Source organism: Rhinatrema bivittatum, chromosome 4 (assembly GCF_901001135.1).
Source record: "Rhinatrema bivittatum chromosome 4, aRhiBiv1.1, whole genome shotgun sequence".
Taxonomy (NCBI): Eukaryota; Metazoa; Chordata; class Amphibia; order Gymnophiona; family Rhinatrematidae; genus Rhinatrema; species Rhinatrema bivittatum.
In genome coordinates, this window is record NC_042618.1 from 121,987,788 (window position 1) to 122,011,432 (window position 23,645).

General features: G+C 44.0%; 1 long non-coding RNA gene across 1 annotated transcript; it reads left to right on the forward strand.

The window, feature by feature from the left end:
- Nucleotides 1-46: 46 nt before the first annotated feature.
- Nucleotides 47-22,570, forward strand: LOC115090103. Its single transcript, XR_003856309.1, has 2 exons — nt 47-196; nt 22,402-22,570. It is a non-coding gene; the product is annotated as an uncharacterized LOC115090103 (long non-coding RNA).
- The last annotated feature ends 1,075 nt before the right edge of the window (nt 22,571-23,645 follow it).

The window sequence follows — 23,645 nt, forward strand, 5'->3', positions numbered from 1 at the left end:
GCGAGGGCGGGCTGCTAACGTCATTTCCTTTCTTGGACTGGTCTCCTCCCCTCTCCTCCGACAGGTTATGACGTCACGTTCTCTGCAATACTGCCTTCTCTTCTGCCAGGGCTGGGAGACGACGCAAGTACAGAGTGTAGTGCTGGCTCGGCACTAAGGGTTTTCGCTACCCTAGATGGCTGAGGCCATAACAAAGGTAGCATCAGTTTCTTTTGGGCCTTTAGTTCTATGACGTTTGAATCTCCATGTGGGCGTAGAGTTATTTGGTTCTGCATTTTAATTTATATCCACAATGAATGCTTTCCTAGTGTCTGCAAGGCTGCAGGAGGAGGAGGACGGGAGAGCGCTGAGCCTCCAGCACAAGGTCTGGGCAGAAACTTTGTGGTTCTCTTTCCCGGGGACTGGGGTAGCTCTGCTTGCTCCTACTAGTACCAGCAGTTTAAAGGCATCTCCATTAGTTTTTCTGCCTCAGCAGCCATTTTTTTAAGGGGTTTTCAGTTGCTGTTTCCCATCCTAGCACTTTCCTTCACATTTGTATCACCCCTTTGATTTATAGAGCACAACCCATTCTCAGGGCTCCACAGTTGTCATAAGTGGCACAGCTGTAAGGAGTATGCGACTAACAAGATTTTTAAATAAATGGTTCGGGAAGTCCTATGGGCCGGTTCAGTATCCACAGGGTAAAGACAACATCTTGGGGTTGGGGATGCTAACAGAAGCTAACATTCAAAAGCTACTTCACAGTTTCTTGATTTTCTGCTTCCTTGTACTGTTTGTGCCTCTTTTTTTTTTTTTTTTTTTTAGTGTAGAACATATATAGGGACTGCCAGGTTTACCCTTCTACTCTGATATAATGGCTCACTAATAAGGAAAGGCTAAAGAAATTAGGGATCTTCAGCTTGGAGAAGAGATGGATGAAGGGGTGATATGATAGAGGTCTACATATAATGAAACAGTTATTTACTCTTTTGGATAATCCAAGGACTAGGGAGCACGCTATGAAGTTAGCAAGTAGCACATTTAAAACAATTTGGAGAAAAAATGTTTCACTCGACGCACAATTAAGCTCTGGAATTCATTGCCAGAGGATATTGTTAAGGCAGTAACAGGCCAATGCAATATCAGCACGTAAAAAAACATGCGTCCAAACTGGGCACACATTTTTTGAATGCGCCAACATCCACCTGTCCTGGGTGCTGGATGCAGTAGGTAAATGAGCTGCTGTGCTAAAAGGGACATGTGATGGGTAATTTGTGCTTCCCTAGCACTCTGCATTGGGAACCCAGGAGAAACAGCCTGGCCAGAGCTCCCTCCCCACCACCAGCGGGGCTGTACCTGATTGGCCCTTTCGCTGACAAGTGTCAGTGAAAAGGACCAATCTCCTTTCAGGATATCCTTCTGAAATGGGATTGGTTCTTTCGCTAACATGTGGCAGTGAATGGACCAATTGGCAGGAAGTGAAGGAGTGAATAAATTAATATCAAGTGCCTAACACTTGATACTAAAATAGTCACTCACTCACTGCCAGTAGGGGTTCCCACTGGGCCAGACCTTGGGGATGCTGCTTTCTGTGGTTTCCCCCTATGAGCAACCACAGAAAAGATTTTTTTTTTTTTTGTTAAGCCCTTGAGTGGGACCGAATTATGCTTTCTATGGTTCTTCCTATTTAATAGTGCTAGGATATTAATAGGAGGTATCACAGAAAGCAGGATGGTTTGTTTTTTTTCATTAGCCCTTGAATGCTGCATGCTTTAACGCCTGCTCCCGGGCAGGTGTTAAATTTGCAGCATTAAAATGGGTGCCTTGGCAATTTTTTGCATCGGGGGGGGGGGGGGGGGTAATAGCTATTAGCCTCATCAATATAAATTTATATGTGATGAGCGCATTAGCTATGCACTGGTTTGGATGCGCTGATCCCCTAATTGCATTGGGGGTTTGAACTTGCGTCCAAGTGCACGTAAAGCCGTGCGCTTAGCTAAGCGCACTATAATGTATCGGCCTGTTAATGTAGCTGGGCTTAAAAAAGGTTTGGATAAGTTCCTGGAGGAGAAGTCCATAAACTGCTATTAATCAATAGGGAATAGACACTGCTTCTTGCCAGCAGTAGTAACAGGGGATCTATTTAATGTTTGGGTACCTGCCAGGTACTTGTGTCTTGGATTGGCCACTGTTGGAGATAGGATACTGTGATTTGATGGACCCTTAGTCTGACCGAATATGGCATATCTTATATTCTTATGCTACTGAGCTTGCACCTCATGTTTGCCTATTTTGGGTTTCCTTCCTATCCCCTGCTCTACCTGAAAGACCAGGGAGAAGGTTGTTTCTTTTATGACTTAAAATTTAAAGCCCTCTGATGCAAGAGGGCTCCTTTCTCCAAATGGAGCATCCCCTCCATGAAGCAAGGGAGAGGGAACAGAGGCAACACAGGAGGAGAGCAGATGAACTAACGCCTCTCATGCCATTTCAGTTTTGTTGGTTTCTTCCCTTTAAATTTGTCTCTAAATGCCTTAATCTCAATTGGTTTTCCTCATCCCCTGTTGCTTGTCATTTCCCACCTCTTTCTTTGCTTAAATCCCTCTAGTTTAATTATCCCTTATCACCCTTTATTAGCATCGACAGGGAGAAGCCCAGGCTACGCTCCAAACTGTCCCAGCTTGCAGTCACCACAGGGTCCCTGGCTTCCCAGCCACCCCCTGAGCCAATGCAAGAAGAAGAGGGTACCACGCCTCAACACCTCCTTCCTGTTCCTACAGAGGCTGCCAAGTGCCCTGTCCCTGGGCAAGTGAATGGGAACATGATAAAGACACTGGCTGTTTGCAGACACACCAAATCAGTTCTGGCAATCACTGATTAGGGATGAACCCTGTCTGACTTCGCATTCTTCACAATGAGTACTATCCTCACCCTGCCTGCAGGGACAACCCCTGTAGACAAACTGCCAGGAAAGAAGCAAAGGAAAAAGTAGGCCTCTTGGGTCACCTCTCTATGGAGGTGAACATGCTGAATGTGCTTTTCCCAACTTTCAGGAAAAGGGAAGAAGTTTGCTGCTCCCCTTATCCCTGCCGTTCCTTTACATAGGGTGGGACAGATGGCTGACAAATCTGCCATTCCCCCATACCCTTAAGCAGGAGGCTGGACAGAAACAGACAAGCCATAGCAGTGCTGTTCCCCCTCCTGCCCCCATTTCAAAGGGGACAGGTCTATGGCCTTCTTTTGCAGCAGGCACTGCAATCCTGACCCTTCCTGGCACTATCCCGGACCTATCATGGACATGTCCTCCATGGCTGTGAGGATGGTGGGCCTGTAAAGCATAGTATGAGGTAACCCTATTAGTCTCCTAGGATGTACACCTTTACATCTCAACCCTGATGAAGGTGGTCAGCGTCAGGTACTAGCAGGGTGTACAGCAGGGCCACACTATGGGGCGGATTTTAAAAGGGTTACGTGCGTAATCCTTAAAAAAAAAAAAAAAAACCTGCGCATGCCGAGCCTATTTTGCATAGGCTCGGCGGCGCGCACCAGCCCCGGGACGTGCGTATGTCCCGGGGCTTGCAAAAAGGAGTGGGGCCTGGGGGGGCGGGGCGTAGCCTGAGCCTGCAGACACAGCAGCCATTTGCCGCTGTGCCCGGGATCGCGGGCCGGCCGTCGGCTGGCGCACATAAGTTACCAGAAGGCAGGCGTAACTTCTTCAACAAAGGTAAGGGGGGGGGGGCGGGTTAGGTAGGGGAAGGTGTGGGGAAGGTGTGTGGGGGGGGGGGGGGGGCGCGGAGGGAAGGGAGGCAGGCTGCATGGCTCGGCGTGCGCAAGTTGCACAATTGTGCACCCCCTTGCGCGCGCCGACCCTGGATTTTATAACATGCGCGCGGCTGCGTGTGCATGTTATAAAATCGGGCGTAGATTTGTTCGTGCCGGGTTGCGCAAACAAATCTGCGCCCGCGCGAGGGTTTTAAAATCTGCTCTTATTTGTATGGTCTGTGATGGTAGTCCATGAAGCTGTGGAGAAAGGCCTAGTGGTGGGTATATTCCACCAAGTGAGAGGCAGGGCATAAGAGTAGTACTTTTGAATGTGCTATTCATCCTCCCATTTACATTCTGAAACTTAACTTCCATGTACTTGAGGACTTCTCTTCTCCACAGGCCACCAAGACTTGAGACCTGAGGCATGTCACCTCATTCATGAGGCAGGCCTGAGTGTGGCTCTGGGGAGGCTGGGAGGATGTCTTCCGGTAGGTGGGTATGCCTGCAGGCTCTAGACATCACCAGCTTTCTACCAAGAAATGTTCAAGGTTGTGACTATGACGAATAACACAGCCAGCTCAGTAGTAGACATCTGGGTGAGCCACTACACCAGGGTAACTAAAGTTGGTGACCTGCTGAAGGCTTCACCTCTCATCGTCAGCTGGTTTCTCCAGTGAATCAAAGGCTTCCTTGCTGCCAATGTGTCAGCTCTGTTAGAGAGGGTTCAGAAAGATCAAGGTCCCTGAGCATCTGCACTCCCACCCTCTGGTTCTGTACATAGGGAGCTGTACGATGAGCCTACACTGCTTCAGCCTTCTTGTGCCTGCACAATGCACCACCTGCCATCCTGGCACACCGTGGTGGGAAGTGTTGGGGGGTGAGGATGATCCCTGCTGGAAGCTTTACTTAAAATTGACTCAAGGTACAACGGGTACCACAGTTGGAGGCTGGTGCATGGTGCTGTGGCCACCGGCAGGTTTTTTTTTTTTTTTTTTGCCCCCTTAATCCTGTCAGCCACCTCCTATCCCTTCTGCAGGCAGGAGGAGATGAGGTGAGTCAGACATCTTTCTTTTTCCCGAGTTCCATTTTTTTTTGTGTTTATGGTTGAATTTTGGCCCCACCTTTTCCTCTACCGGTATGACATAGCTGTAGACCATGCATGAGAAAGGGACAGCCTGGTCAGCTACCTCTTGGCTATGGCTAAAGAGTGGTGTGACGTACCAGGAGGGACAAACTGGTTGGGCAAAGTCCCCCATAGCGCGGGGCCCATATAAAAACAGAGCCCTTTGCGCAGTGTCTGCTGGCAGAGTGGAGGAGTTCGCTCATAGGGGTCAGTAGGTAGAGTGCCCTGCTCCCCCAACGCCCTGATATTCACTCATGCTGCACATTTAGGGTGGCCCCTTTTTCTGTTTTTTTTCTTTCTTCCCTTTTGGTTGGGCAGCTGGCAGGCCTATTGGGTTTGTAGAGGGGCAATGAAGCATTCCCACCCATCAGACCATGAACCCTGGGGTTGTGCCTTGGGCAAGCAAGAGTAACCCTGAAGCCTTCTTTGCCCAGCACCCCATCCCAAACCAACCCCACTGCCCTTTTTTTTTTCCTTTTTCTCAACTCCCATCCATCCAGACATGTTCAGTGCAAAACAGCAACTACTGCAGTCTCAGAGATAGGTTTTTGTTGATTTCTTTGGTTTTTTGCTTTATGAGCCAGGTACACTAGGTGCTTGGCTTCCAGTTAAGCCAGTTTAGTGGCCCCAGAAGGGCCTAGGCTTTTATTTGGTCATCTCTGCCAGGGGGTGTTGTAGAAGTGAGAAGATCTTCAAGGGAGCAGGGCCACTTTGGCAGACCCTGCTCTGTACTATCTTAAACAGGTCTGTCCTCCCATAGATGAGGCAAGTTCGCATAGCGTACAGGGAACAGTGCTCGTGTGGGATCAAGGGTTATCACTACCCTAGATGGCAGAGGCCATAACAAAGGCAGTATCAGGTTTCTTTTTGTATTTCAATTTTATGAGAGTTTTGAGTCCATATGCAGTTTAAAATATTTGGCTCTGCCTCTCTATTTATATCCCATTGAATGCTGTGGGTTTACTTAAAATTATTAGAAATCCAGTGCATATAGCTGGGCGCTGCCTGGATTTAATGTTTATATTAGAAGCAGAGACTTCTTTATTGAAGATTAGTGAGCTGAATTCTACCCCCCTCTCTTGCTCTTTTCTGTAAATTGTTTGATTCCACATCATAATGACATCATTCTGAGAAAGTTTAGTAAAAATGTAGATTAAAACTTGCCAATTAATTAGATGTGCTCTAAGTAATCTGTTTAGCAAACTAGCTATTAAATGAAGATGGTAAACTTTAAATGTACATTGCAACTTAAATAGAAACAATGGCAGAAAAGGACCAAACGGTCCATCAAGTCTGCCCAGCAAACTTATAGTAGTATCTATTGCACCATACAGGTCACCCCCATAATTATCAGTTTCCCAGACCTTAAAAGTCGGGGCCTTTGTTTATTGCTGTCTGAGTCCAATTCCCTGTTATCTCTTGCTGTTGAAGCAGAGATCAATGTTGGAGTTGCAACAAAAGTATCAGGCTTATTGGTTAAGGGTAATAATAACCACATCAACAAGTTATCCCCAAACTGTAAAAGTCAGGGTCCTTGTTGGATGCTATCTGAATCCAATTCCCCTTTTCCTTATTTCCCCCTGCCGTGAAAGCAGAGAGCAATGATAGAGTTGCATCAGTATTATAAAGGCTTATTGGTTAAGGGTAGTAACCACTGTACCAGCAAGTTACCCCCATGTACTTTTTTCTTCATTTCCTTCCTCTAGTCTTATGGGATACACAGTGTTTATCCCATGCCCCTTCGAAATCCTTCTCTATTTTTGCCTTCACCACCTCCTCTGGAAGGGAGTTCCAGGCATACACCTCCCTCTCTATGAAGAAATAGTTCCTGACGTTGGTTCTGAGTCGTCCTCCCTGGTGTTTCATTATGTGACCCCTAGTTCTACTGATTTCTTTCCAACAGAAAAGGTTTGTCTATTGTGCATCATTAAAAACCTTTCTGGTATCTGAAGGTCTGTATCATATCTCTGCTTCTCCTCCTCTTTTCCAGGGTATACATACTTAGGTCCTTCAACTTCTCCTCATAAGTCATTTGATGGAGACCCCCCACCATTTTGGTTGCCCTTCTCTGGACCCCCTCTATCCTGTCTTTGTCCCTTTTAAGATACGGTTTCCAGAACTGAACACAGTACGCCAGGTGAGGCCTCACCAAGGACCTGTACAAGAGGATTATCACCTCCTTTTTCTTCCTGTTTCTTCCTCTCTCTATGCAGCCCAGCATTCTTCTGGCTTTAGCTGTCGCCTTGTCACATTAGCGATCTGAAGACAGCGAAGCAGACGCTATCGCCCCAAGGTCCTTCTCTTGGCCCATGCACAACCTTTCACCCCCCATCACATACAGCTCTTTTGTATAACAGAAATCCTGTTCAGTAAGAATAAGTACTTTTCCAACTCTCTAGTTCACAAAATAGACCAAGAGAGCTGTTCAGAATACTGAAGGACTTTTGCTTTCTCCCACTCACACCTCTTGGTTCAGCAGCTCTAAATTTTTTCAGAGAAGGTTACATGTATTTGTAATGAACTGGATAACACGAGTTGTTCCTGGCCAGAAGCAGAACCAGTACTTCCAAAGTCACAAGTTTGGAAGCCTTTTGAGAAGGTGACCTTGTTGTGATTAATTTTGTTTTGACTTGAACTAAACCAATCACTTGTCTATTAAATTCCTGTCCTTCCAGGTTACTGAAAACAGCAAAAGCTAATTTTCAAGAACTAATGAGGCATTTGGTAAACATATCACTGAGTGACAACTGTATGTTAGAGCTATTAAAGAAGCAGTAGTTTGTCCCAATTAAAAAAAAAATTATGTATCCACACATGATTCTAACTTCCTCGAGTGTTACAGTTACAGACCAGTTTCAAATCTTCCCTTTTTGAGGAAACTTATTGAAAGTGCAGTAGCCCCTCAAAAGAATTATTTCTTGGATGTTTATACCATATTGAATTCATTCCAATAAGGAATCAATGTTCCCTGTAAGCAGTGCGCATGTGCACAAGTTGTGACTTCCAGTTGTGGCAGCGTGCTGAGCGAATGTGGGTAATGAGAGCTCCTGCACTGACCCTCACAAATCGGTGAAAATCATGCGGTAAACAACAGAGACATTACTTAGTTATAGAGCCCTGATCGACTTGCTGTGCAGTGCTAGCTCCGGGGTCGTGAAAGGAAGGTCAGAAGGAGTTATTTATTTATTTATTTATTGGTTTTTATATACCGGAAGTTCCTGTATACAATACATATCACTCCGGTTCGAGTTATGAGTAATAAGGCAGCTTGGGGCATATGGGACAAATCGAAGGCCAGAGATGGAAGATAAAAAAAACCAGGCCGCCATAGCGATTCCAGTGGATATCATCCAGCACATCACTAACAGTGTATTGTCAGCACTTGATGAGAGATTAATTAAACTACAAACTGCGATGGAGGACAAAAAGGAAAGACACAAGAATTGAGACAGCAGAACAAAGCATCTCGTTGCTCAGATAGTTGAATTGCTACCCTTAAGGTAGCCATGTTTGTGAATGACATTCTCCTATTTATGGGAGACCTCAGTCTGGGCCTTTCGATAGTCAAAAAACATTTTGAAGAATTTCAAACATTTGCGAGGTTAAAAATTAACTTTAGCAAATCGGAAGCACTGCCATTAGAAGAGGAAGCACCGAGAAATTGACAAGGAATGTTCCCATTTATGTGCGTGCAAGGAAAATTAAAATATTTTGGGGGTATGGGTACCCCATGATCTCACTTCGCTATATAGAGTAAATATTGGTGAAGTAATAGAAGGAATAAAAACCCAACAGCGGCTTTGGAAAGAGCTTCCTTGTCTCACTTATGGGGAGATGCGCCTTGCTAATGATGCTGGTCATTCAAAAGATTTTGTGTAGGCTCCACATGAAGAAAGCAAATCTGGCTTGCTTCGTTCTTGCTTTATTAAATTAATTAAATTAATCTGGAAGGGAAGGCTAACTAGAATAGGTTACAATCGACTGGTTAATCCAAAAGATAACGGTGGGGTGGAAATGCCAAATTTGAGGCATAATATCGCTTGCCAGTTTTGCTTTGTGGGAGAATGGTGCCATGGAAAGTAGTATACATTTTGTGTGGAGGATATGGTGGAAGGTACTATAGCACCTTGGTCCCCACTTTATTTACATGTTAATGAGGCCTCAGTAAATAAGATAACACAAGACAATACCCTACTATGGGTGGTGGTGCAGGGATGGCAATGGACAAGACGAAATTGGAAATTATCAAATAGTGTTGTCGGTTCTATTGTTCTGCAGTAATAAGAATTTTCCCCGGTCAAGAATACACATGTATTTCAGAGGTGGCAATCTGTGAGCATTTGATATATACGCCACCTGTTTAATGGAGATTCTATTGCATGTTAAGATTTTGCGTCTCTTTGCTCTGAGTTCGACATGCCAAATTCACAGTTCTTGGCCTTTTTGCAAGCCAGGCACTATGTACACTCCTTACACTGGACACAGTCTGAATTTGTTAGATTGTGTTCACTGTTTTCTCCAATGAAGTTCAAGATCTGAGCGAGGGACGGAACTCCATATCTTTATGGTATAATTTTTGCGAATAACACTTTATCTCCTCAACTACTATGTCCATAAGCAATTATTGGAGTAAAGCATTAGCACAGGATGTGTAAGAATCTGTGGTAAAGAGGGTTATACAATTATTACAGAGGTGAGTATGAAGGAAATGAAATACAAAATTTTATATCATGAAAATATTGGAACGCACTCCCCTCTGAGCTAAGACTACAAACTAATCTCAAAACTTTTTTTTTTGTGTAGAAAAATTTTTATTGGCAAACAAGGCTACAAAACAGTAGAAAAACATAACACAATTGGTGCACAGGCATCAGAGCCCGATTAATAATGAAATCACAGTTTTCCACGCACATGTAAACAAAACCCAAGTTACCAGTTTTATACAATGTATAAGTATATCCCAACCCCAATACCCACCCCCCACCCTCCCACACACACAGCGGAACACAGGGTTATAAATTGGTAAAAGAGCGAAAAGAGACGTAGAAGGGGTAGTGAAGATCAACTTTTAAAAAGGACTTAAAGACCTGGCTCTTCTCAATAGCATTTCAAGATGCCTAACAAACCTCTCACCCTATTTTATATACTCTTTAGAGGTTTCCGCAATTCTAAACCTTTTAATTTATATTTATGCTCTTTTAATGTTTAAATTTAATCTGCTCTTATTATGAATAACAATTGTGCTTTTATGTTAAGATTGTACTGTACTTTTAATGAGCAATATTAATACTGTTTTACTATTTTTACCAATTATTTAATTTATATGAATGAATTTTGATCAATGTGTTGCTTTGTTAACCATTGTGATGGCTATGCCGAACGACGGTATATAAAAATCAATACAAATAAAATAAATATCCTTTGCTATATGAAATTGACTACTGTACCTTCATATCTTTGCTGTAATTTAGATCGTGGCACCTTAGCAGGGCTGGTGGAAGCACTAGGCGAACTTGGCCTGGGGCGCCGCGAGCAGTGGTATCCCGAGGGGAGCCAATGCCCCCAGGTGCAGGGAGGCTCATGCGGTCGCCGGTGGACCTCATCCCCCTGGCGGCTGAGCAGCAACACATAGCAGGCATATCGGCAGGGCCGTGGTGGAACTCACATCACCATGGCCTGAAGAAAAAGGTCGCGTTCAAGCCTGCGGGTGCCCCTCCTCCTTCCTACCTGCGCGGCCCCGGAAGTAAACGTTGCCGGAACCGCGCAGGCAGGAAGGAGGAGGAGCATCAGCCGCGTGCAGAAGAGGAGCAGCGCTTACGGGCCGCCATGAATCCCAAGTCGCAGTGGCCTGAGAAGAGGAAGAGGCACGGTAGCAGGGCCACCACGGAGTCTGCATTGCGGCGGGCGGCCCGAGAAGATCAGGGCCGCTGCAGAGCCCATCCTGTGGCGACCCGTGAAGAGGAGGCCCAGAGGTGAGCGAGAGGCTGAGGGTCTTTAGAGTGTATATGTGTGCGTGTATGAGATGAGTTGAAAGATTGTGTGTGAGAGTGAGTTGAGAGACTGTGTGTGGGAGTGAGGACCTGAATGTTTCAAGAGACAGCATGTGAGAGCCTCTGCGTGTGTGTCTGTGAGAGAGACAGCATGTGACAGTGAGAGCCTGTGCTTGAGCAAGACAGCATGTGGGAATGAGAGAGAGCCAGTGTGTGTGAGACTCAGCATGTGACAGTGAGAGACTGTGTATGAATGATTGTATGAGAGAGAGCATGTGACAGTGAGAGCCTGTGCTTGAGCAAGACAGCATGTGGGAGTGAGAGAGAGCCTGGGTGTGTGAGTCAGACAGCATGTGTATAAATGATTGTATGAGAGAGAGAGCATGTGACAGTGAGAGCCTGTGTGTGTGTGAGAGAGAAAGCATGTGAGAATGAGAACCTGATTGTGTGTTTGAGGGAAGAAGATGGAGAGAAAAGAAATAGAAAAAAAGACAATATAAAAGGAATTGGCAAAAAAGGGAAGGTGGAAAAAATATGAAAGGGAAGGTGGGAAATAAAAGCCTGTGACCAACCGATTAGAAAACTAAGATCAGACAGCAAAGGTAAAAAAAAAAAAATTACTTTTTAGTGATTGGCACATGTAATCTTTGGGAACGTGCAAGAGTAGCAGTTTCTGTATGCAGATCTCACAATGTACGAGATCAGCATGGAGGAAGTGGAAGCCCACGGGGCCTGCACAGAGGCAGCAGAATGGGCTTCAGTGCCAGTAGCAGCAATTGGCGCCTCCCCAATAGTCATGTGGCAGAAGAGGAATGAGAGAGATTCCGAGGTTGCTGCCAAAAGAAAGAGAGGGGGGTCTGCCTTTAGTGCATGTGTATGAATGGGACTCTGCCTGGGGATGTATGTGTGTGAATGCATGGGTACCTGCCTGGGGGTCTGTGTGTGTGAGAATGAATGTGTGCATGCCTGAGGGAGTGGTGTGAAATTGGAAGGCTGCCTGGGGGTCAGTGTGTATGTGTGTGAGAATGACTGACTGGGAGCTTACCTGGGTGTGTGTGTTTGTGTGTATGTGAGGGAGCCAGTGAGTGTGAGAGCATGAGATTGTATGAGAAAATCCAGGGGAGTAAGAGTTTGTGTGTGGGGGTGTGTGTGTGGAGGGGGAGAGAGTGTCTTAGAGCCTGAGTGTGTGTTGGTGTCTGTGAGAGCGAGAGGTTATGGTGGGTATAAGAGCATGAATGTGTATGTATGTGACAGTGTATGTGTGAGAGAGAATGGACATGTGAGTATGTGTGAGAGAGAGAGGATAACCTCCTAATCCTCGACAATATCAGGGTGACTGGAAATCAAGAGCTCCCACAGAAGGGGACAGCAGGGGCTTCTTTAATGTGGACAAGTGCAAGGTGTTGCATATAGGGAAAAATAACCCTTGCTGTAGTTACATGATGTTAGGTTCCATATTAGGAGCTACCACCCAGGAAAAATATCTAGGCATCATAGTGGATAATACTTTAAAATCGTCAGCTCAGTGTGCTGCAGCAGTCAAAAAAGCAAATAGAATGTTAGGAATTATTAGGAAGGGAATAGTTAATAGAACGGAAAATGTCATAATGCCTCTATATCGCTCCATGGTGAGACCACACCTTGAATACTGTGTACAATTCTGGTCGCCGCATCTCAAAAAAGATATAGTTGCGATGGAGAAGGTACAGAGAAGGGCAACCAAAATGATAAAGGGGATTGAACAGCTTCCCTATGAGGAAAGGCTGAAGAGGTTAGGGCTGTTCAGCTTGGAGAAGAGACGGCTGAGGGGGGATATGATAGAGGTCTTTAAGATCATGAGAGGTCTTGAACAAGTAGATGTGACTCGGTTATTTTCACTTTCGAATAATAGAAGGACTAGGGGGCATTCCATGAAGTTAGCAAGTAGCACATTTAAAACTAATCAGAGAAAATTATTTTTCACTCAACGCACAATAAAGCTCTGGAATTTGTTGCCAGAGGATGTAGTTAGTGCAGTTAGTGTAGCTGGATTCAAAAAAGGTTTGGATAAGTTCTTGGAGGAGAAGTCCATTAATGGCTATTAATCAATTTTACTTAGGGAATAGCCACTGCTATTAATTGCATCAGTAGCATGGGATCTTCTTAGTGTTTGGGTAATTGCCAGGTTCTTGTGGCCTGGTTTTGGCCTCTGTTGGAAACAGGATGCTGGGCTTGATGGACCCTTGGTCTGACCCAGCATGGCAATTTCTTATGTTCTTATGTTCTTAAAATCCTTACAAGTTTTAATTATTGGATGTTATTTGATATATGTGCTGTTTTGAAATATTTTATTGGTGTTTGGGAAATTGTAAAAAATGTATATGATTTTAATTAATAGAAATTCTATTTATCAGTAGTTTTAAAATATTCTTTTATTATGGTTTTACTATTATAACTGATGCTTTATGCTTCTTGATTTTATTTGTTTTATGAGGATTGGTGGTTCTGTTTTTCCATTGTTAATACACAGAGTCTGGCTTCTTGGAGTTTCCATTTCAGTTTTTGTCTAATTTGTGCTCCTTTTATTTTGTATTCTGTATTTGGTGAGAGTCTGGCTCTGCTCTGTGTGTGTGACCGTAATGAGAGATTCTACTAGCATGTAATGTCTGTACAGGGATCTATAGCAATCAGATTTGTTTTGTTTCCTCAGTAGGTGGTGTATTGGTATTCTAGGACCCAGTGTACTATTTACCCTTGCTTTTTCACAGGTAGGACTATTGTTGTTTGAGTCCTTGGTGTTATTACTGTTATGTTATGATGGGATTGCAGTATAGATTTTGAGTGTCTTTTTTGCAGGGTTTTGTGTTAGTTCACAATGTGCCTGGCAGTGGAAGGTATTTGTGCTCCTGTTACTGTGAGGTGACACTAGAATTTGAAAATATCTTTTACTATGATGAGCTGTAAGGGAAACATCCAAGCTCCATTGTTTGGGGGAATTTCAATGGATGCACAGAGAGGTGCAGGATTTATATTGACATTCTGTCCCTTCCTATATATTCCAGACTTCACTCTCATAGCCATATAGAATTAGTTGAATAAGGCTATCAAATAATTTTATAGTAGTTTTACTAGAAGTGTGAAACTGGCCAGCTTTTTAAAATTACGCAGAAGACCCTTTGGACTTTTTTTTTGTAACCTATTTTAAAGCAGGATCCATGCTATAGAGGTGGGTGTGATAAAGAAATGTCATTTTTGGCTCTCCCTCCCCCCCCCCCCCCTCCCAAAAAAAAATTCTTCTGTCTAGAGATGCCACTGATTTTCTGTGACCTTAACCATTAGTACAAGAAGGATTACGGGGGGGATGCTGGAGAGGCACACAAATGCATTAGCCCCCGGGTGCTGGAGACCCTTGGTGCACCACTGGGTGCAAACCGTATGGGGCCGCAAGCGGTGGCAAAGAGGAGTGGAGATTTTGCGGGCTGCGAGCAGTGCCCAACCTGCTCGCGACCCAGAAAACCACACAGTCAGCGGGCGTGATCGAGAACGATGTAGGAGTCGGGGCTGAGATGGGGGGGGGGGGGGCGCAAGGGAGAAGGCTCGCCTAGGGCGCCTAATCCCCTTGCACCTGCCTTACACCTTAGTACACAAATTTCTGACATGCTCTAAATTAACCCCTTTTGGGATGCTGTTTTGCTGTTGAGGAAAAATGTTAGGTACATGATTCCCAGGAAGGGGACCATACTTGTACTAGGAGATATAGCAGAGATTCTAGATCTCAAGAAATATATAGACCTGTTTATATATTTCGCATTGCAGTTGGCATGCAAATGTATATTACATCTATGGATTAATAAATCACTACCAAATGCCTCCTTGTGACAGACAAAAATGATAGGTCTTATGCAGTTGGAAAGAATTGGTATTTTACACCATAAATGCAGAGCATTAGAAGAGTATGAGAGAGGTTTTATGGGTTATTACCTTTAGAATAAATACATAAATTAACATCGCTAGGCTACACAACACAGTGGGGAGATCCAACTGCCACTTCTCCCTTCAGTGCAAATATTAATGTATACATTGATACAACTTTATTCACCTAAAGTTATGACGTAGATATGCATATATAAGGAGGATGCGATGAATACAGTCATGGAAAGACACCAGTTCCTTGTGTATGAAAGTTGAGTGAGAGAGTGTGGGAATGAGAGGATATAGGATGAGTACAGGACTGTGCAGGTAGAGGGATGTTTGGGTGTAGTAATGGGGGATATGTGTTGCGACCATCGCTGCCCGACGTCTCCACTCTGCCCACCTTACCTCTTTTGCGACTCCCTCTTTGGTTAATGGAAGCTTGGCTGCCACGGAGTCATCTTGCCGACCTCCTTTGGCGTCCCCGGACCGGCTAGACGCTGCCTTCCGCCATGTTCTCCTGAAGCCTAAGGGTGTGCGAGCAGCGCGGCCAACGACCAAAGTACCAGCTGTGGTGCGAACCTCAGGGGCGTCCCCCCTGAGATGACATCATCCTCACCGGATACTTAAGGTCTTTCGTTTTTGCTAGCTATTCGAGTTAGCAAGGGCTTTCTCCATGTATCGCTGTGGATGGGATTCACCTTCTGCATACTTTGCTACTCTGCCTCCTCGGATTTTACCAGGGGTACCCGCTCCTTGGGGGCCTCACTCTCTCTCTTGCTTTTCAGGTCGCATTCTGGAACCGGCACTCAAGGAGCGAGTGCTGGTTCCAGACTGCCCTTGTGAAACATGTCAGATTGCAGCGTCGAGCCGCTCCGGAGACGCTGGATGAAGATGGCAGAATGACGCCGCGGCAGCCAACCTTCCACTTGAGCAAGAGTGAGTTGCCAAGGAGGTGAGGAGGGGGAGTGGAGACGTCGGGCAGCGACGGTCGCAACAGTCCCACTCTTCAAAGGGCGATTTCCTCTTCGGGTACCAGGCTAGATCTTGAAGGATGCACGAGGTGGAACTGATGAAGCATCTCCTTGTCTAGACTTCTTGACGGTAGTTTGTGCACTTATTTTTCCGCATATCGATTACTGCAATGGACTTTACATTGGTTTACCTAAATGTCAAATTCAGCCTATTCAGTTATTATTGAATTCTGCTGCTAGGTTGGTTTCCAACTTAAAGCGTTTTGATAGGATATCGCTAGTTTTATGTAATCTTAACTGGCTATCAGTTTATGAACGGATTTCCTTTAAAATAGGGATGATTGTCTATAAACTTTGCATGTCCAATTCTCCATATTGGTTTAATGCACTTTTGAGAATTCAGAAACCAGCTAGATGTTTGAGATCGTCACAGTTGAATTTTCTTGAAGTTCCTTCTATTCGTCAGGCTCATTTATTTACCACTAGGGAGACCTCTTTCTCGATTGCGGCACCCTCTCAATGGAATCTTATTCCTTTAGATCTCTGGAAGATGTCAAGAAATTTAAAACATCTTATAAAGAATTTCTGCTTGCCCGTGCATTTAATATGTAATGCAGTGAAGTGAAGATGCCCGATATTATGATAGATGTTTCAGTTGGTTTGGTTTTTTTTTTTGTTCCTTTTTTCCTCAGTTTCATTATGATGTTCATTTTTATTGATAAACTTATTGGTAACAAATTATATTTTATTTGTTTTTTGATATTTAGTTTCTGTGAAACTTTGTGATTGTATTGATTTAATTTTATGTATGTATTTATATATATCGCTTAGGCCTTTTGTGTTAAGCGATTAATACATTTTATTAAATGAAAAAATGATTTCTTCTATTTATTTTATTTATTTATAGGTTCTTTTATACCGAGGTACGTAAAGGAATACATCACCTCGGTTTACAGTGAAACAGTAATTTAGCAACCAGCTTTACATATAACAGTTTAACACAGTAAAAAAAAATGGTGCGCCAAGCAAGTCCCCTTGCTTGGCGCACCATTCTGACGTTCATTCCTGCTCCCGTGGGAGTTAAGGGAAATGGACAGCCTGGTGGGTTGAGCAGCCCAGGTGGGCTAGGTCCCACTGTTAGGCTTCTTTCTGTGTGCCGCCTGGTAGGCTGTGGCAGCGCTTTCACACGCTTTTTTCTGCATGTTTGGCTGCCCTCTACAGGACAGTCGGTGAGCGCAAGTGTAGCCGGCTGTATGTCTGAATTGTGCGCCCTTCTGGCACTTAGTTGTGAGCCCAGGTTTGGTGCGGTGACGGGGTGCTTAGTTTTGTGGTGCATAAGACTTGGGACACCTAAATTTTATGCGCATAAATTTTTTCAGTATGAACTTGTCTGGATGCACATATTCAGTCACCTGTTAAGTGTACTGATGGACTAATGATGCTGGTGGCTAAGAAACCTAAGCGCCTTTCCCTCTGTGTTGCTCGTCTTATTTGGGCATCTCAGCCTGGAGTGCCCTCTGACATGTGCCACCGCTGCTTAGAGTCTCAGGGAGAGTTATTGCCTCTGATTTTACCAAGCCTGGTTCTTCCCAGCCTGATGATGGCTTGGTTAAGGACATAAAACACACAAAAAAGCAACACCTCCCAAAATTCATCAAAAAAAAAAAAAAAAAATGAGATGCAGGCACCCAATGGTCAAAAAACCTTAACTAATACTTATTAAATTAACAATATCCTTAAAAAGGGAAGGGACGATATCAGAGAAAATGGTGTAAGAATTTTAATCCACTGTCACTTGTCTGCAATGTGCTTTAAACAGTATCAGTTTATTAACATCTCTAATTCAAATCATGTACCATTACTCTTCCCCAAAAGTAACTTAATAGAATTTTTATTCAAAAATTTTATCAACTGCAAAATATTTATCTTCTTATTAAAAGTGTATATTTCTATCGGCTATAGCAACCGAAAAACAAATTAGCCTAGTGAATGCCAGCATTTTCTTTTAGTCTCAAGAATTCAAAAAATTAGCCAGTTTTGTTTTTAATTCAAAAATTTCCCCAGCTTCACTTATATTCTTTATCAAAAAATCTCCAATTCACAAAGCTGTATTTTAACTTAACAACTAGGCCATAACACTTATACTATAGAATTCTACTTTCTATGGTTCCGATGTACCATTTAACTTAGAAATACCACTACTCTTAGGTTGGTTAGAGTAATGGTTTTCAATGTAAAATTCAAGACTCACCAATTCCAATACTTAGCTTGAAAGTTGCAACAGCTTGTTTGAATATCAAACTGGGTTGTTTAAATAAAGGCTTTTCCCAATTCTAATTCAAGCTTCACCGACTCATAGCCTCCTTGTTGTTCCCTGGTGGCTAACTCTTGTTGGCTTCTTTTCCAGGAGGTTGATGACTCTGGAGTGGTCCCAGGGCAGTTATGGAACCTGCCTCCACGTTTTTAGCAGATGTGGGCTGCGATTTGGTCCATACCTCAGCCAGAGGAGTGGCTTCAATAATAGTGGCCAGTTGTCAGTTATGGCTGTGAAATTGGTCGGCCGATGCGACCTCCAAAGCTAAAATTATGAAATTGCCTTTTAAAGGCTTGTTCCTGTTTGGGAGTGAGTGGGGAAAATCCCTGGTTGCTAAAGGATAAGAAGCAGATGCCGCATCCCTTTGGTATGAGGGGCTGTCTCAGGGGGTTCTAAGTGGTTTTGTCCCTATAGAGGGACGACCTTTCAGAGGACTCAGCCTTTTGGCAGGTCTCAGTCCTTTCATACCAGACAGCCCAAGTGAGGTGCGGGCTCGGGTAGTGGAACTTCCCGAGCCTCCCAATGAAGGTTTGCCAACCCACCCCGGGAACAGGAGAAAGAGAGATGCCTCTCTTTTATCAGAGGTGGGTTGAGATCACATCAGATCAGTGGGTCCTGGAGGTGGTACGAGAAGGATATGCACTGGAGGTTTGCAGTGTTCCTCAGGACGTTTTCATGGTGTCTCCCTGCAGAAGAAGCAAGCAATGAAGTGTACACTGTCAAGGCTCCTCAGTCTGAGGGCTGTAGTTCTAGTACCCACGTCTCAAGAAAATACAGGTTAATATTCCATTTTTTTGTTGTGCCCAAGAAGGAGGGCTCCTTTCGTCCTATCCTGGATCTCAAAGGAGTCAAACGTTATTTGTGGGTGACTCATTTTCGAATGGAAACATTGCATGGTCATTATCACTGAGCTCAGTCGGGGAAATTTCTGACCTCCTTGGATCTGTCCAAGGCGTACCTCCATATTCCCATCCGACGTTTTCTGTGTTTCGCGGTATTGGAGAACAATTATCAGTTTTGGGTGCAGCCTTTTGGTCTGGCCACTGCTCCCAGAACTTTTTCCAAGGTTATGGTGGTGGTGGTGATAGAGTTGAGAGAGGATGGAATCCTAGTACATCCGTATTTGGATGACTGACTGATTCGAGCCAAGACTGGAAGGGAGCTGCCTGGTAACCCGCAAGATGATCTCCCTGTTGTAGGAGCTTGGTTAGGTGGTGAATTTAGCCAAGAGCAGTCTCCAACCATCTCAGTTGTTGCAGTATATGGGTGTTCAGTTCGACACAAGGCAGGGCAAAGTTTTCCTGCCAGAAGCTTGTATTCAGAAGTTGATGACACAGGTGCGTGTCTTGGTGAACACTATACACCAAACAGTGTGGTCCTATCTACAGGTACTCTGTTTGATGGTGGCAACCCTGGATGTTTGTGCCGGGGGCGAGGGCACATATGCATCCTCTTCAACGCTCCCTGCTGTCTCGATGGAACCTGCAATCTCGGGCCTATTCAATTCAGTTCCACCTACCAATGGATGTTTTCTCTCACCTCCAGTGGTGGTTGCAAGCAGATCATCTGAGAAAGGGAGTTTCCCTGACAACACTGGACTGGTTGGTACTCATGACAGATGCAAGCCTCCAGGCTTGGGGAGATCACTGTCAGGAACTAACGGCACAAGGGCGCTGGAATACCAATCGCCTATAAGCCCAGGCAGTATGGTTGGCATGCTTGCAGTTCAGCGGCAGGGTCAAGTGGTCTGAGTAATGTCGGACAACACATTGACGGTGGCTTACATTATTATTATTATTATTATTATTATTATTTAACAGTTTTATATACCGACATTCATTGGGGATATCACATCGGTTTACATTAAACGAGAACTACGCTTAAGTGGCGTTTGAGAGATAACATGAAATAAACTGTACAAAACCAGGAACATGAGATATATGAGGAGTTATAAGATAAGAATAAATGTATATGGGAACCTATGTTCACAGCACTAAAATTACTTACAAAGTTGCTTACAAAATAAATAAGGCGAATATATACGGGAACCTATATACACAGCACTAAAATTGGTTACAAAGTTGCTTACAAAATAAATAAATCATCAATCAACAGGGAGGAAGCAAGAGCCAGCAAGTGTCACAGGAGATAGACCAATTTATGGAATGGGTGGAAATGCATCTTCAGGAGATCTCGACCTCGCACATTGCAGGAAAAGGCAATGTAAGAGCAGACTTTCTCAGCAGGGAGAGTCTGGACCTGGGAGAATGGGTATTGTCGGATGAGGCATTTCAGCTGATAGTGTAACGCTAGGGCCATCCCATTGTAGACCTGCTGGCGACTTCTTGCAATGCAAAGTTTTCTCGATTCTTCAGTTGCAGGAGAGATGTGAAGTCTTTGGGTATCGATGCTTTTGTACAGGTCTGGCTGGAGGACAAACTGCTGTATCCTTTCCTCCATAGCCCATGTTGGGCAGAATAGTTTGGAGTGTTGAAGGCCATAGGGGGTTGGTGCTTTTGGTGGCACCGAATTGGTCCAGGAGACCATGGTATGCAGATCTGCGAAGACTCCTGATAGACCCCTCCCCCCCTCCAACACACAGGAATCTGTTACATCATGGACCTGTCCTTCATGAAGATCCAACTCTGTTTTGTCTCATGGTATGGCCCTTGATAGGGCTCACTTGTTGAAACATAGATATTCTACTGCAGTGATTGCCACCTTGCTATGAGCATGAACATTCTCCACTTTCTTAGCCTATGTGTGGGTTTGGTGAGTGTTTGAGGCTTGGTGAAGATCGAGGAATGCTTCCTCATTCAGTTAGGATCCCGCTCATTTTGGAATTTTTTCAGGATGGGTTGAATAAAAGGCTGGCCCTTAATTCCCTGTTTCAGGGGCCAAGTGAATGGTGAATCCTTATCTCATCCTGATGTGGCCTGTTTCTTGAGGGGAATGAAACATCTTTGACCTTCCTTGTGGTTCCTGGTACTCTTGTGGAGTCTTAATCTGGTGTTGGGTTTCTTGGCGGTCCCTATGTTTTGACCATTGAATAGACTTTCATTGCAGACCTTGAAAACTGTTTCTGGTGGTGATATGTTCTGCGCATCGGATTTCTGAGCTGCAGGCCTTGTCTTGCTGGGAGCCGTTCTTTCGTGTGACTCCAGGAGTGAATCAGCTGTGTACTGTTCCTTCTTTCTTGCCTAAAATGGTCTCAGATTTTCACTTGAATCAGTCCATTTTCTTGCCGTCTCTGGATAAGGAAAGAGATGCGGAGGAATATCTCCTGTTGTGTCCCTTGGATGTCAAGAGACATGTTGTGAGGTATTGAGAGTTTCTAAACCTTTCTGAAAGACAGATCACCTGTTTGTCTTTCATGGTGGAGGTAAACAGGGCGAGCTGGCTTTGCGGGCTACATAAGTTCACTGGATTAAGGAGGTGATCACTGCCACTTATGTGGCTGCTGAAACACCTTTGCCTACTCTGGTTAGGGCTCATTCCACCAGGGCTCAGGCAGTGTCATGGGTGGAGGTTAGATTGTCTTCCATCGGCGTTTGCCGAGCTGCGACATTGTCCTCCTTATACACCTTTTCCAGGTAATATCATCTAGATGTGCAGGCTCGGAGGACGCAGCCTTTGCACATGCAGTTTTCACGTGCAGGCAGCCTCCCACCCTATTCGGGAGGAGCTTGGATAAATCCCACTGATCCTGAATCCATCTGTCTAGATGCTAGGAAATGAGAAATTACTATTTACCTGGTAATTTCCTTTCCCTTAGTCTAGACAGATGGATTCAGCTTCCTGCTGATTGTGTTATGGTCCTCCTGTGTGACTACATGTTCCAGGGGTTAATGGTAGGTGTTCATTCAGTCTCTAGAATTGTGTTCATACATTCTTTGCCTGAGTTCAGTGTTTCCCGTTGGTTGAGTCAAGAAATGGTTATCTGTTATCAAGTTGTTGCTAGTCTGTCCACAGTTGGCTTTTGAAGGGAATACTGGCAGGCTGATGTCACTGCAGGGGTATATATACTGTGATGTCAGTTTGCTCCGTCTCCATCTGCTGGTAGAGGTGCATAATCCACTGGATCTGAATCCATCTGTGTAGATTAAGGAAAAGGAAATTATCAGGTAAGTAGTAATTTCTCATTGCTGGTGGTTGGGGTCACAGGGAGGTTTGGGAGCAAAGGGAAGAGGGGGAGGGAGAGGGGATATAGCAGCAAAATGTTGCCTCCTGTCAACAAGCCAGAAATGGAAGCTGGCTTGAGGCAATACAGAATAACAGAAGTTGGTAATTGTCCTTATCTTTGCTGTTTCATTGTTTTAATTACTGTGTTAGCACTATTATGTATTTTTTTTCTCTTTATTTTAACAGGGTAAAAATCCTAAACTGGGTGCAGAAGCAGACAAGGAAGGAGAAACAGAAGCAAAAGGGCCTCAGACATCTGGAAAGAGCAGACTATATTTAGCAGACTAGGATCCTAAGTATGAAAGCAAGTTGTAAAATGTGCACTTGTGACCATAAATAAAGTATGTAAACAGTATGTCAATATCCTGCATCATTTCTTGGAAAGGGAAGAAATGCTGAATTCCTGTCCCAAGGAGGTGAATTAGAGAGACCGCCCTGCAAAAGCTTGCTGCTGTTTCTTTTGGGGTTTTTTTGTTTGTTTGCTATGTTTGTTTTAGACTAACCACAAAAACATACTGTATCCCAAAAAACTATCTGGTGCCCAAAAATGAAAGGCCTGTGTGGAATTAGAGACCTATAAAAATATGGGAACATTAAAAAAAAAAAAAAAAAAAAAGAGAGAGAGAGAGTTTTGGGAGCTTGTTCCAAAGTAGACAAAGCCGAAGGGAGTCAAATCAACCAAACTAATGCCTCACTTGATCTTAATGAAACTTCTTCATCAGACTCATCCTTTGAAGATCAAGTTGCTGATAATTGTCTTCATGTGTCAAAGAAACAAAACATGATTTCATTAACATTTAATCTGATCTTGCTTTGTGGCTGAAAAAATGGTATCCAAAAAATTGATCATCTTATGGACACTGGCCTTGTCCAAGTAAGAGGTATTGCTTTAGAAAGATGCACAGAACTGTCATTTCTATGCATCTTTCTATAAAAGAAAATTGGCGATGGAGAAGATATTTGCCTACTAATAAAGTATTCTGTTTCTGCTGCAAATTAACCAAAGTCCTAGAACTTCACTGGCTTTGGAAGGTTCAGATGGCTGGGTACACATGTCAAACATATTTAAAATCCCACAAAACTTCACTCATTTTTTCTGCCTTTCATACATGAGTGGAGACAGAACTTTGACTGAAATAATTTTTTTTTAAACTCACAGTTGATCAAAGACTTTAGAATGTTCTAAGCCATGAAAGCTTATCAATATTGTGCACTTTTTAGTTGAGTATGAGCTGGTCTTTAGAGATCTTTGCATTGTCTGCTTACTCTAATAATGGTAATTTTCTGGGTCTTGTAGAGTTAACTTGGAAAATCCGACAATATGATGGGACACAGTCTCTCGAAAAATGATACAGAATGAAGTAATAAATCTAACGGTGAAAGAAGTCCTGGAGGACATTCTGTAACCTTGCAGAAATGCAAAATACTAT